This window comes from Zea mays, chromosome 4 (genome assembly GCF_902167145.1).
Source record: "Zea mays cultivar B73 chromosome 4, Zm-B73-REFERENCE-NAM-5.0, whole genome shotgun sequence".
NCBI classification, from domain to species: domain Eukaryota; kingdom Viridiplantae; phylum Streptophyta; class Magnoliopsida; order Poales; family Poaceae; genus Zea; species Zea mays.
The window spans coordinates 168,391,595-168,406,906 of NC_050099.1; positions in this window are offsets into that span (position 1 = coordinate 168,391,595).

The following is a 15,312-nucleotide window of genomic DNA, read 5'->3' on the forward strand; positions in this document are numbered from 1 at the left end:
GTTTATAATCTTGTTTTTTCGAAACAATTATTTAGGATGACATTATTGTGAAGTACCGTGTTTGTAGTCTCAAATATGCAATTGTCTCGTGCAGGCTTAGCGGCAGCTAGCCGTTGAAAAAAATATGCAAACATAGATATCACCAAATGATTCGTCGGGTAGCAGAAAGGCACTGAACCAATCATATGCCGCATGATTGGTTGGCTACATCAGGAGACAAGAGTAGAGATGTTAATAGAGGCCCAGTACCCGTTAATCAATGGGAAAGTCCTCACATGGTGGACGCGTAATATAGGGATAGGGATGGATATCGCTTAGGGCTTGTTCGGTTAGCTCCCAATCCATGTGGATTGAGTGAGATTTGGATGAGTTTAAATCCCAAGCAAGTCAATGTTCTTCTTAATGTTTTCCAATCCCATTCAATCCATGGGTAACGGGATTAACCGAACAAGGCCTTAATGGGGACGGGTATGGGGTGTTTAAACCTGGTGGGAATTTCCCATCGACACCTCTAATTAGGATAGCCAGACTCCTCGCATGTATTGACTACGATTCAACGCGTGTTTGATTTGTTATATCTAGGGGGGTGGACGCACTTACTGGTGTATCCTAGGCAGCTAGGCTTATTTGCCTTGCATCGGTAGATACGTAGGAATCGGTCCTATCTTGGGGGACAGGCCTACGCTCGCGCATGCATCCAATCAACCCGATGGTGAAGTTTGAAAGTCGCCTAGAGGGGATGAATAGGCGTAATCTGAAATTTACAACTTTAAACACACACTACAAGCCGGGGTTAGTGTTAGAACTTAAATCAAGCCTGTGAGAGAGGGGAAAACAAATCAAATGGAAAACAATCGAATGAACACGGTGATTTGTTTTACCGAGGTTCAGTTCTAAAGAACCTAGTCCCCGTTGAGGTGGTCACAAAGACCGGGTCTCTTTCAACCCTTTCCCTCTCTCAAACGATCACTTAGACCGAGTGAGCTTTCTCCTTAATCAAACGGGTCACTTAGACCCCGCAAGGACCACCACACACTTGGTGTCTCTTGCTTTGATTACAAGTCTCTTTGGAACAAGAATGAGGAAGGAAGAAAGCGATCCAAGCAACAAGAGCGCAAAGAATACGAACAAACACTCTCTCAAGTCACTAGGTGGTTGGAGTGAATTTTGGCACTTAGAGAGGCTTTGATCTTTTGATTTGTGTCTAGGAGTGAATGCACTAGCTCTTGTATTGAATGAGAACTTCTGAAAACTTGGATGCTTGGAGTTGTGGTGGTTGGGGGGGTATTTATAGCCCTCAACCACCAACAAGCCGTTGGGGAAGGCTGCTGTCGATGGGCGTACCGGACAATCCGGTGCGCCACCAGACATGCACTGCAGGTTGTCAGGTGCGCTGCCACGTCACCCAACCATTAGGGTTCTAGAGCAGTTGACCGTTGGAGGCTTTGTCCTCATGCGGCATCGGACAGTCCGGTGCCACACCGGACAAGTCCTGTTCACTGTCCGGTGCGCCTCTGACTTCTGTCGCGCACTGTAGCGCACTGTAGCCTTTGCAGAGACGACCGTTGCGCGAGTTAGCCGTTGCTCCGCTGGTGCACCGGACAGTCCGGTGAATTATAACGGAGAGCGCCTGGTGAAAACCCGAGAGTGGCTGGTTCATCTCCGTAAGGACATGGTGCACCGGACACTGTCCGGTGGCACACTGGACAGTCCGGTGCGCCAGTCCACAGCACACTCAAGTTTCTTTGCTCCTTTGAATTTGATCCCTAACTTGAATATTTATTGGTTTGTATTGAACCTTTTTGCACCTGTAGAACATGTATTTTAGAGCAAACTAGTTAGTCCGTATATTTGTGTTGGGCATTCAACCACCAAAATTAATTGTGGAAAAAGGTTAACCCTATTTCTCTTTCAATCTCCCCCTTTTTGGTGATTGATGCCAACACAAACCAAAGCAAATATATAAAGTGCAGAAATGAACTTAGTTTGCATAAGGTAGGTGCATAGGTTACATGGAATTAAACCAATTGATAATCTCATTAGATATGAGTGGATTGCTTTCTCTTATTTAACATTTTAGACCATATTTGCACCACTTGTTTTGTTTTTGCAAATCTTTTTGGACAATCTCTTCAAAGTCTTTTGCAAATAGTTAAAGTTATATGAATAAGATTGCAAGAAGCATTTTCAAGATTTGAAATTTCTCCCCCTGTTTCAAATGCTTTTCCTTTGACTGAATAAAACTCCCCCTAAATGAATTCCCCCTCTTAGTTTTCAAGAGGGTTTTAATAGATATCAATTTTGAAAACATACCAAATTGAAGAGATTTGCTATTACAAGATACCAATTGAAAAACAAACCTTTGTGAATACCAACTAAATCTTTTATTTCAAAAAAATTTGAAATGGTGGTGGTGCGGTCCTTTTGCTTTGGGCTTAATATTTTCTCCCCCTTTGGCATTAATCGCCAAAAACGGAGACTTTGAGAGCCCTTTGTTATTTTCTCCCCCATTGGTACAAGTAAATATGAGTGAAGAATTATACCAATTGAGAGTGTTGTGGAGTGATGTCGAAGGGTAAATGATACCGTTAGAGTGGAGTGAAAGCCTTGTCTTCGTCGAATACTCCATTTCCCTTTCAGTCTACGACTTAGCATAGAAATATACTTGAAAACACATTAGTCGTAGCCTTGGTAAAATAATAAGAAATATGCATTTGTACCAAATGAAAGAGATATGATCAATGGTATATAAATGAGCTATGTGTGTAATGTTTCAATCAAAGTTTCGAGAATCAAGAATATTTAGCCCATTCCTAAGTTTGCTAAAGGTTTTCTCGTCTAAAGGCTTGGTAAAGATATCGGCTAATTGATCTTTGGTGTTGACATAAGCTATCTCGATATCCCCCCTTAGTTGGTGATCCCTCAGAAAGTGATACCGAATGTCTATGTGCTTAGTGCAGCTGTGTTCAACGGGATTATCCGCCATGCGGATTGCACTCTCATTATCACATAGGAGAGGGACTTTGCTCAATTTATAGCCATAGTCCCTTAGGGTTTGCCTCATACAAAGTAATTGCGCACAACAATGGTCTGCGGCAATATACTCGGCTTCGGTGGTAGAAAGAGCTACTGAGTTTTGTTTCTTTGAAGCCCATGACACCAAGGATCTCCCCAGAAACTGAAAAGTCCCTGATGTGCTCTTCCTATCAATTTTACACCCTGCCCAATCGGCATCGGAATAACCTATTCAGTCAAAAGTGGATCCTTTGAGGTACCAAAGCCCAAACTTAGGAGTGTAAACTAAATATCTCATGATTCTTTTCATGGCCCTAAGGTGAACTTCCTTAAGATCAGCTTGGAACCTTGCACACATGCATACGGAAAGCATAATATCCGGTCGAGATGCACATAAATAGAGTAAAGATCCTATCATCGACCGGTATACCTTTTGATCTACGGATTTACCTCCCGTGTCGAGGTCGAGATGCCCATTGGTTCCCATGGGTGTCTTGATGGGTTTGCCATCCTTCATCCCAAACTTCTTAAGTATGTCTTGAATGTACTTTGTTTGACAGATGAAGGTGCCCTCTTGGAGTTGCTTGATTTGAAATCCTAGAAAATACTTCAACTCCCCCATCATAGACATCTCGAATTTCTGTATCATGATCCTACTAAACTCTTCACAAGTTGATTTGTTAGTAGACCCAAATATGATATCATCAACATAAATTTGGCATACAAACAAATATTTTGCAACAGTTTTAGTAAAGAGTGTAGGATCGGCTTTACCGACTTTGAAGCCATTAGTGATAAGAAAATCTCTTAGTGAGAGCACCTAGAGGGGGGGGGGGGTGAATAGGTGATCCTGTAAAATCAAACACTAAATAGCCACAAAACTTAGTTATAGAAGTGTTAGTGCGACTAAGTAGTTTTGAGGTGAGTTCTTGTGGACAAAACAATCATAGAGAAAGCAATCACAAGAGACACGCGATTTTATCCCGTGGTTCGGCCAAGTAACACTTGCCTACTTCCACGTTGTGGCGTCCCAATGGACGAGGATTGCACTCAACCCCTTTCAAGTGATCCGATGATCAACTTGAATGCCACGATCTTTTCCTTTAGTGTATTTTCACGTTTGCGAGGAATCTCCACAACTTGGAGTCTCTCGCCCTTACAATAGAGATCACAAAGAAGACACAAAGTAAGGTTGGGAAGAGCAACACACACAAAATCCGCAGCACGACCACGCACACAAGTCACGACTTGAGCTCGAAACACAACACACGGAGTTCGCAACTCAAATGGAGCTCAAATCACTAACACAATGAAGCGAATGTGCAGGAGCGAAGTCTGGATGCTTTTGAATACTTAGAGAATGCTTGGATAACTCCTCCATACGCCTACCCTTTTATAGCCCCAAGGCAGCTAGGAGCCGTTGGAGGTCAACTTGTAAGGCCAAACTTGCCTTCTGTCGGGTGGTGCACCGGACAGTCCGGTGCACCACCGGACAACTACTGTTCATGTCCGGTGCTCGATTTCTTTCCATACGGAGAGCAGCCGACCGTTGGTCCTCGGGATCGGTTGGCGCACCGGACACTGTCCGTTGCACACCGGACAGTCCGGTGTGCCCAACCGACCGTTGGCGCGACCAAGTGTCGCGCAAAGATTGCGCGGCCGACCGTTGGCGCTGGCGACCGTTGGCTCACCGGTCAGTCTGGTGCATTTTAGCCACGTCGCTTTTCTTCATTCCCGAGAGCGATGAGTTCGCGTGGATGCACCACCGGACAGTCCGGTGCACCACCGGACAGTCCGGTGCACCACCGGACAGTCCGGTGAATTATAGCCGTACACCGCTGTTGATTCCCGAGAGCAGCACTTTCACCGGAGACCAGCCTGGCGCACCGGACACTGTCCGGTGCACCACCGGACAGTCCGGTGTGCCAGACTGAGCTGAAGTTTGGCTGCACAGAGCCAAGTCCTTTCCATTTCTTTTCTCTTTCTTTGTCACTGTTTCTAGCACTTAGACAAACACATTAGTGTTCAAAAAATAATGTACTAAGTCTAGAACCATACCTTGTGCCTCGATTTGTACTTCTCACTTTATTTGGCACATAAGAACTTAATCAAACGTGTTGGACATTTAATCACCAAAACATTATGGAAATGACCCAAAGGCACATTTCCCTTTCAATCTCCCCCTTTTTGGTGATTTATGCCAACACATCAAAAAGCAACCAAAATAAGTGCAACATCAATGCAAATGAGGACCAAATCATTTTTTGCACAAGATTTGACATATTTGGGCACAAAGAGAGAATGCAAATGAGGACCAAATCAAATTAATTTTCCTATCTCTAAGTCAAACACGCTTGTTTGGGCACAAAGAGAGATATTCCAAGAGTGAAATTGATCAAGTGTCAAAAACTCCCCCCTTTTCCCATAATCAAAATTCTCCCCCACAAGAGACTAAATTTTGCAATAAGACCACTTTGGACAAATAAAAAATTCTAACTCTATTATTTTTGAAATTCACAAGTGGTAGCTGATCCATTTGCTTTGGCCTTAATTTCTCCCCCTTTGGCATTAAGCACCAAAAACGAGATCATTGTTGGCCCTTTAACCCCATTGCCTCACCAAAAATGTCAATTTAGAGCAAAAGGCAATTAGAGCATAAGAATGAACTTGGAATTAATTACACTAAAACCGGAGTGCAGTGGAAGTCTTTGCATCGTCCAAGTCCACATTTCCCTTTCAATGCACCTTTTAGACTACATCAAGTATACTCAAACAACCAGGTTAGTCTCAAAGAGTCAAATTGTAGCACATCTCCCCCTTAATATGTTCATCATCCGCATATGGACTTGTGAGGTCTAGGATCACTTGTACAACTTGAGCACCATAACAATAATTGATTGAAATGCATAAGGTAACATGATCAAAGGCATAGAACACATGTATGCTATAGATCAATCCAAGTTACGCGAATCTAAGACATTTAGCTCACTACGCAACCTGCAAAATGTTTTCTCATCCAACGGCTTGGTGAAGATATCGGCTAGCTGGTTCTCGGTGCTAATATGAAAAATATCGATATCTCCCTTTTGCTGGTGATCCCTCAGGAAGTGATGCTGGATGTCTATGTGCTTAGTGCGGTTGTGTTCAACAGGATTATCCGCCAAGAGGATTGCACTCTCATTGTCACATAGGAGTGGGACTTTGCTCAGATTGTAGCCAAAGTCCTAGAGGGTTTGCCTCATCCAAAGTAGTTGCGTGCAACACTGTCCTGCGGCAACATACTCGGCCTCAGCGGTGGATAGGGCAACAGATGTTTGTTTCTTAGAACTCCAGGACACCAGAGACCTTCCTAGAAATTGGCACGTCCCCGATGTGCTCTTCCTATCAACCTTGCACCCGACATAATCGGAGTCTGAGTATCCAATCAAGTCAAAGGTAGACCCCTTTGGATACCAGATCCCGAAGCACGACGTAGCAACTAAATATCGAAGAATTCGCTTAACAGCCACAAGGTGACATTCCTTGGGGTCGGATTGATATCTAGCACACATGCATACACTTAGCATAATGTCTGGTCTACTAGCACATAATAAAGTAGTGAACCTATCATTGATCGGTATGCCTTTTGATCAACAGATTTACCTCATTTGTTGAGGTCGACATGCCCGTCGGTTCCCATAGGTGTCTTCGCGGGCGTCCTTCATCCCAAACCGCTTAAGAAGGTCTTGTGTGTACTTTGTTTGGGAGATGAAGGTGCCGTCCTTGAGTTGCTTCACTTGGAACCCAAGGAAGTATGTTAACTCGCCCATCATCGACATTTCGAATTTCTGCATCATCACCCTGCTAAACTCCTCACAAGACTTTTGGTTAGTAGAACCAAATATTATGTCAACGACATAAATTTGGCACACAAAGAGATCTCCATCACAAGTCTTTGTAAAAAGAGTGGGATCAGCTTTCCCAACCTTGAAAGCATTAGCAATTAAGAAATCTCTAAGGCATTCATACCATGCTCTTGGGGCTTGCTTAAGTCCATAGAGTGCCTTAGAGAGCTTATATACATGGTCGGGATACCTGTTATCCTCAAAGCCAGAGGGTTGTTCCACATATACCTCCTCCTTGATTGGCCCGTTGAGGAAAGCGCTCTTTACATCCATTTGAAACAGCCTAAAAGAGTGGTTAGCAGCATAGGCCAATAATATTCGAATAAACTCTAGCCTAGCCACAGGAGCAAAAGTCTCCCCGAAATCCAAACCTGCGACTTGGGCATAATCTTTTGCCACAAGTCGAGCCTTGTTTCTTGTCACCACTCCGTGCTCGTCTTGCTTGTTGCGGAACACCCACTTGGTGCCCACAACGTTTTGCTTTGGACGTGGCACCAGGCTCCAAACTTCATTTCTTTTGAAGTTGTTGAGCTCTTCCTGCATGGCCAACACCCAGTCCGGATCCTACAAGGCCTCTTCTACCCTGAAAGGTTCAATAGAAGAGACAAACGAGTAATGCTCACAAAAATTAGCTAAGTGTGAGCGAGTGGTCACTCCCTTGCTGATATCACCTAGAATCTGATCGACGGGGTGATGTCTTTGGATCGTTGCTCAGACTTGAGTTGGAGGGACCCATGGTGCTTCTTCCTCCATTGCTTGATCTTCTTGTGCTCCCCCTTGATCATGCCCTTCTTCTTGAAGTATCTGTTCACCGTCTTGAGTTGGGGGATGTACCATTTTTGAGGAAGTTGGCTGATCTTGCTCCTGTTGTTCCTGTGGTCGCACATCGCCTATCGCCATCGTGCTCATTGCGGTCGTCGGAACTTCTTCTTCATCTATGTCATCAAGATCAACTTGCTCTCTTGGAGAGCCATTATTCTCATCAAATACAACGTCGCTAGAGACTTCAACCAATCCCGATGATTTGTTGAAGACCATATACGCCTTTGTATTTGAGTCATACCCTAGTAAAAACCGTTCTACTGCCTTGGGAGCAAATTTAGAATGTCTACCTTTCTTCACCAAAATGTAGCATTTGCTCCCAAATATACGAAAGTAAGAAACATTGGGTTTGTTACCGGTGAGGAGTTCGTAGGAGGTCTTCTTGAGAAGGCGATGTAGATAGAGCCGGTTTATGGCGTGGCAAGCTGTGTTCACAGCTTCTGACCAAAACTACTCGGGAGTCTTGAACTCTCCAAGCATCGTTCTCGCCATGTCGATAAGTGTCCTGTTCTTCCTCTCTACCACACCGTGAAAGGGAATTAGTCTTACACCTTTTTCCTAATTGATTTTGGTGGTTGAATTGCCCAACACAAATAATTGGACTAACTAGTTTGCTCTAGTCTATAAGTTTTACAGGTGCCAAAGGTTCACAATAAGCCAATAAAAAGACCAAGAAAGGGTTCAAACAAAGAGAGCAAAAGACAACCCAAAGGCACCCTGCCAGGGCACTCGACGCTGAACTCGCTACCTTTGGGAAAAAGGGAGGCCGCTCCGCTATAATTCACCAGACTGTCCGGTGATGCACCGGACAGTGTTCGGTGTCACACCGGACTGTCCGGTGTGCCAGCGGAGCAACGACTACTTCACGCGCAACGGTCGACTACAACGCATTTAATGCGCGCTTGCGCGCGCAGAGGACAGAGTACGTGCAGTTGGCGCACCGTACAATCTACAGGACCTGTCCGGTGCACCACCGGACAGCCCAGAGGCCCCACAAGTCAGAGCTCCAACGGTCGAACCCTAACGGTCGGCTGACGTGGCTGGCGCACCGGACAGTGTCCGGTGCGCCATGCGACAGCAGTCTTCCAACGACTATTTTTGGTGGTTGGGGCTATAAATACCCCAACCACCCCACATTCAATGGCATCCAAGTTTTCCACCTTCAACACATTACAAGAGCTATAACATTCAATTCTAGACACAACCAAAGAGATCAAATCCTCTCCCAAGTCCGGAATCACTCCAATTCAAATAGTGACTAGAGAGAGCGACATTTGTGTTCATTTGAGCTCTTGCGCTTGGATTGCTTCTTTTCTTTCTCATTCTTTCTTGTGATCATCTCAATTGTAGCCGAGGCAAGAGACACCAATTGTGTGGTGGTCCTTGCGGGGACTTGTTGTCCCGTTTGATTGAGAAGAGAAGCTCACTCGGTCCGAGGGACCGTTTGAGAGAGGGAAATGGTTGAAAGAGACCCGGTCTTTGTGACCACCTCAACGGGGAGTAGGTTTGCAAGAACCGAACCTCAGTAAAACAAATCCTTGTGTCTCACTCTTTATTTGCTTGCGATTTGTTTTTCACCCTCTCTCTCGGACCCGTTCATATTTCTAACGCTAACCCGACTTGTAGTTGTGCTTAAGTTTATAAATTTCAGATTCGCCCTATTCACCCCCCCTCTAGGCGACTTTCACACCGTTTTGCTGTGGTGTGTAGGGAGCGGAGAACTCGTGCTTGATGCCTTCCTCCTCAAGAAATTCTTCAACTTGTAGATTCTTGAACTCGGACCCATTGTCGCTCCTTATCTTTTTCACCTTAAGCTCAAACTCATTTTGAGCCCTCCTTAGAAAGCGTTTTAGGGTCCCTTGGGTTTCTGATTTGTCCTGCAAAAAGAATACCCAAGTGTAGCGGGAAAAATCATCAACAATTACAAGACCATACTTACTTCCTCTAATGCTAAGGTAGGCAACGGGTCCAAAGAGGTCCATGTGAAGAAGCTCCAGTGGTCTTGATGTTGTTGTGGCAGAACCACCCGAATTATTGCAGCTTAAGTGCCTAAGTCACGCCTCAGGGGCCGTAACACACTTAAATCAGAATAACCCGCCAGTTCCTCAGATCTAGTCTGATAAAGCCACTTAACCAGTATCAAATACCACAATCTCACACGAAGGTGAGTCAGAGAAGAAATACAATAAAGCAAGAAACCTCAAATTAAAGTACTGAATTATTACATAAATCAGAGTTTTTCAAGTTGCTGGTAAGAGTTCATAAAATAAGATGCAGTGGATAATCGATGTCGTCGATAACGAGGGAATGGGCAAGGCCTGACCCACTACTCCTCGTGCTCCTCTCCTACCGGAGCAGCATCCCACTCGACCGTCCAACCCGGTGGTAGGGTGGTAGGCCAAGTCACACCATCAACCATATCCTGAAGCGTACCTGCAAAAATTATGCCACAAGCAAGGCTGAGTATACTAATACTCAACTAGACTTACCCGGTGTGAGGAATCTACTCCTCTACCTCTAGACCATGCAGTTGTTTGGCTGAGGGGTTTGGTTTGCCAAAAGCACTAGCTGTTTCTAAAATCAATTTTTTAGCTTTTCAAATTCTACCATCATTATCTTAGCTAAGTTTGCTCCTTCTAAGCATATATGGTAACAAGCATTTAGTACAATCAACAAGTTATCTCGTGTAACCTCATTCCACTTCTTACTCAATGTAGTACAAGGGGTCAAGCAGTCTCATTAGCTGCGAGAAGCATACGATTCGAATCGAGTTTTTATCCTTGCAAGGTAAACCTAAACACATGACATGTCAGGGTACTCCGACCCCACACATGTCAACCGTCTCCATCGATTCCCCGTTCGTGTCTAGGCCTCACCGCCTTGGCATACAATGCTCCACTGACCCCGGCTGCCGCCGTGCAGTGACCACACTTGTACCCACCATAGCTAGCATGGGAGACCCAGTCTCAGGTCGTGTGAGGGATAAAGTCCGCGCTCGGCTTCACTCAGGTAGTAGGTTTACCGGTTACCATATTTCCCGACATGTGCTTAGTACGTTCAAAAGCTTGACTCAGGTATCCACACATTAATCCTTAATTCCTTTTTCCTGTCTCATGGACAAGGCATCCTCCCTGGATCCAGGTCCATAGACTAACATAGATCCCATTATCAAGATGAATACAATCAATTCTTGACCTCGCGCGAGTGATAGAAAAATCACTCGACTTCTACCGAGATCCTGATTAACAAGCAGCTACTCGACCTAGCATACTAGTATCCATCTCAAAAGGAATCCTAAGTTCATGCAACTAGAGGTTTCAAGCAACTCCTACACTTAAGTGCACAATACAATCCTACAAGCATTAAGTGTAGTAAAGTAGCATATATATAGATACGGTTATGCATAAACCGGGGCTTGCCTTCAATAGCTGGGGCTGCGGGGAGATCCTCGATGGCAGCCTCGGGAGCTTACTCCTGGTCTTCCTCTTGGACAGTTCCTTGCTCGGGGATGAGCATGTACTCTCCGTCAGTGAGATTACAATCTAATGAATGCAATGAGTAAGATACATGCATGATATGATATATGCTTTAGGAATTAAACTTTGATGGTGAAAGATCCACTTAAATTAGATAGAGTTTTAATCTTGCTATTAAAGATTTTTGGTGGTATACTTAGTAATTTAGATCACACTCAGTTAAACTAAGTGGTAAGTCCATTTTGGTGTTCCATTGAATTCTTTTTAAAGCCTTAGTGAGAATTTGCCAAGATTTCTAGTTGAACTTATTGGGGGCGAAGTTTATCTTTCTTTTCTTTCCCTTTATTTCTTTTATGTTTTCAAAGTGGGTTTGAACTACAAGTTGTCTTAATAAATTTCCAAAAATTCTATACAAATTACAGTGGCTTCTCAATGGTGCATAATTCTCTGTCCTAAAATTTGGGGCTTAAAGAGTGAATAGTTCTCTCTCGACAAAATTATTAAATATTAGGGTAGAAGGGGTGTTTTGAACTACAACTACCATTTAACAGTAGGTTATTCTCTAAGACTTATTTTTACTGGCATTTAGATGTTATGACATGACTTTGTACAAACTTTTAGCCACTAATATCCTTTAGTCATTTTACTATGATTTTCTAAAGTTTCTAGTCAAAGGGGGTGCTTTCTACTACCACTATATTTGAAAAATATCAAACAACAGATTTCTAATTTTTCGTAGCTTCTTCTTTGTGCAAGAGCAATCATTCTGAAGTTTGGCATCTTTTTGCTTAAGGGAAGGGTGGTAGGAATTTATTTGGATTAAATGGCCTTTTTCATGAAGTATGGCAATAGATATTACTTTGCAGCTTCTAATTGGGTTTTACATTTTTCTCTGGTGGCCTAACTCATTATTGATCTAGCAAAATTTTATTTGCCCATTATTGCACCATTTTTGGGTTGCTCAAGATTTAATTGAAATATGACTCATTATCAAGTTCTATTTGTTTACCCTACTTAAAATGATGGGTTGGGGTGGTTATCATTTTTGTAGTGGGATTCTAGTGGTTATAAGTTCACTGGATTTTTATTAACAATTTTAGATTTGTTTTTATAATTCCAATAATTGTTTTCTAGTTGGAATAATGCTAAATAAAACATTTCACTTTGATTCTGTTCTGGACTAGAAGTTCTTTTATTTTTCCTAGGTTCTCTGTTACTTAAGTAGGCTAGGAAAAATAATTGCACTCACTGTTCATTATTTTCTAATGCCTTTATGGTTTTCCTAAGTATTGGGCAAAAATGGCTTTTAATAGACATCCCTACTTAAATTTTTAATACTGGGGTTCTCATTATTTTTAAACAGTGTTTAAATGGGGTTTGAACATCTACAAATTTTTTTAGGTTCAGCACAGAAGCATAACTAATTTTATTTAATTTAATAAGGTTTGGTCAGTTTCTGTATTTAATTCCAAACTCTAAAATTTAAAACAAAAAGCATGGGGTTTAGTATTTTTAATTGGTAGTCCATAATATTTAGAATCCAGCAAAATTGATTTGATAATTTTTGGTTAAGTATTTCTCAAGTTATGAATTTCGTAAGTTCTCTGTTTATTTAAAAAGATTAAACAGAAATGATTAAATGGGAAACGACTTTGCATCGGGGTCCCTGGCGGTGTTTTCAAATTTCCTTACAGACTAGTCCTTGGATTACTATTCAAATGTGTCGCTGACAGTTCAGAAAACCCCCTAAGGTTCCTCTAAACCTAACCCGAGGTCCTTCCGCCAAATTAAACAGTACCCGCGGTGGAGGAAAGGGCGGAGGGGCTTACCGGTGGCGAGACTGCTCCGGTGAGGTGGCCGAGGGTGTAGGGGAGGTCCTGAGGGTCATGGCGATGTGCAGGTCGCCGTCGGGGATGGTCGGAGTCGGCCGGTCCACGTGCGCAGGCGGGGGAGCTCGTCGGCGGTGAGGAGTCCGGCCTATCCAGGGCACAATTGATCAATCAAAAGGGTCAGAGAGCTTCACTAGGGATCAAGGAGGGTGTGTGTGTGAGGAATTGAAGAATGACTCACCGGATTGCTCGGTCTACGCGCGCAGGCGGGCGGCCGAAGTCCGGCGAGGACGATCTCGGTTCTCCGGTGAAGTTCTGCCGGGTCTGAGAGCTTGGGAAGCTTTACAAGCTATTGGCGAAGCTAACCGAGCAGCTGGCGCGGCTTGGAAGTGACCAGAGTGGGCTGGCCATGGTGGCCGAGGCTCGGGTGGCAATGGCGGGCGGAAAAGAGCTCGCCGGAGCTAAGGAGGGGCGTCTGGCCGGCGAAGGTGAGTATGGGGTGAGGTGAGGCGCACCCGGGAAGGCTTTATAGGCGCGGGGGAACACGACCGAGGGAGAGGCTCTGACAGGTGCTCGGGGCGTGCGTGGGCGAACACCAGTGCGCGCTCTGGCGCCTAGCACAACGTCGAGCACGAGGCAGCACAAAGAGAGGTCGAGTTCAAGCGCGGATTGGCTCCAAATCTTTGAGATTATGGCCATGATCCCATTGAGAGATCTCTTCCCCTGACATTCCTTTGTCGTTTGTGTGTGGAGGCTTGCAGGTTTTGCTAACTGGATCAAGAGATAGAGAGGGGATAAATCGGGTTTGTCTCACTGCCGCGCACAGAGAGAAGATCCCGGGTTTGACATGTCCAAGGCACACGTCCTGATGCCATCTTCTGATATGAGGTAGAGAGGTTAGTTAGGCACATTTTTGTTAATGGGGTCATTAGGATTTGGGCTAGGGATCAAGGTGAACACGCTCGGTCTTTGGCTCAAGGGCTGAAATTCAGAAATCTTAATTTCAGAAATCCCTATTGAACCCTCACTTGAAAAGCTTGTTTGGAGTTCTTATTAAACTATTTTGTCCAAGCTTCCATAATCTTTATTGTAGATTATTTAGTATATTTCAATGTTTATAATTGGCCTAAGCCATGATTTTATATTTTTCATGGTCTTTTACCCCTTTTCTTTATCTCTACTTAGATAGCTTGGTTAGGGTTGGTGTTAGGGTTTCAACATTTTTCCCTTTTTGAAAATCTTATTTGTTTGGAACATGATTCTTTAGATATATACTTAGTAGATCTTTTCTTCTTAAGTTAATTTGATGCTTCATGCTCAATTTGGTTCACATGAAATGTTGATTCTTCGGTTAGCACTAAGAGAAACCCTAAGTGACACTGGGGTGTCACAGCCTTCCCCCTTAAAGGAATCTCGTCCCGAGATTCGAGTCAGAGTCCACCCGGGGTGAAGCGAAGGGTGAGACTCACAGGAAGTGGGTGCTCTATTATTAGGACAAACTGCTCTTTGAATGTCATTCTCTTTGCAACTTCAGAAGGAAGTCCTTTTAATTTTTGTTTCATAATTACTTCATTCTGATTTAAGATTATATTTCTGAAATTTAGATTCGAAGGGCAGGAGGAGGGGTTGGGTATGATTACGTACTAATTTCCTTAGGTAGGCAATCGGGGAAGTTGGATCGCAAGAATTACTCAGTCTCCCAAGTAGCCTCTTCCTCTGAGTGATTACTCCACTGGACCTTATACATCTTGATCGATTTAGCCCGAGTTGATCATTCCTTGCAATCCAGAATCTTAGAAGGGTACTCTTGGTACGATAGATCTGGCTCTATCTCCAATTCTGGCTCTGCTATGATCTCGGTCGACAATCGAACACACTTCTTCAGCTGAGATACATGGAACACATTGTGGACGACAGACATTTTTGGAGGTAACTTCAATTTATATGCCACGGGTCCACATGCTTCTATGATCTCATAAGGTCCAATGTAACGAGGGGCTAGCTTGCCTTTGATTCCAAACCTCTGCACTCCCTTGGTGGGTGATACTTTCAAATACACGAAATCTCCCACCTCAAACTGGAGAGGTTTCCTTCTCTTATCATGGTAACTCTTCTGCCTGGCCTGAGTAGCTTCTAGATTTTTCCTGATTAGTTTGACCTTCCTTTCGGCTTCAGTCACTAAGTCAGGTCCAAAAACTTCTCTTTCTCCAGACTGAGACCAATTGAGGGGTGTTCTACACCTTCTTCCATAGAGAGCTTCGAAAGGTGCCATCCTTAGGCTGGATT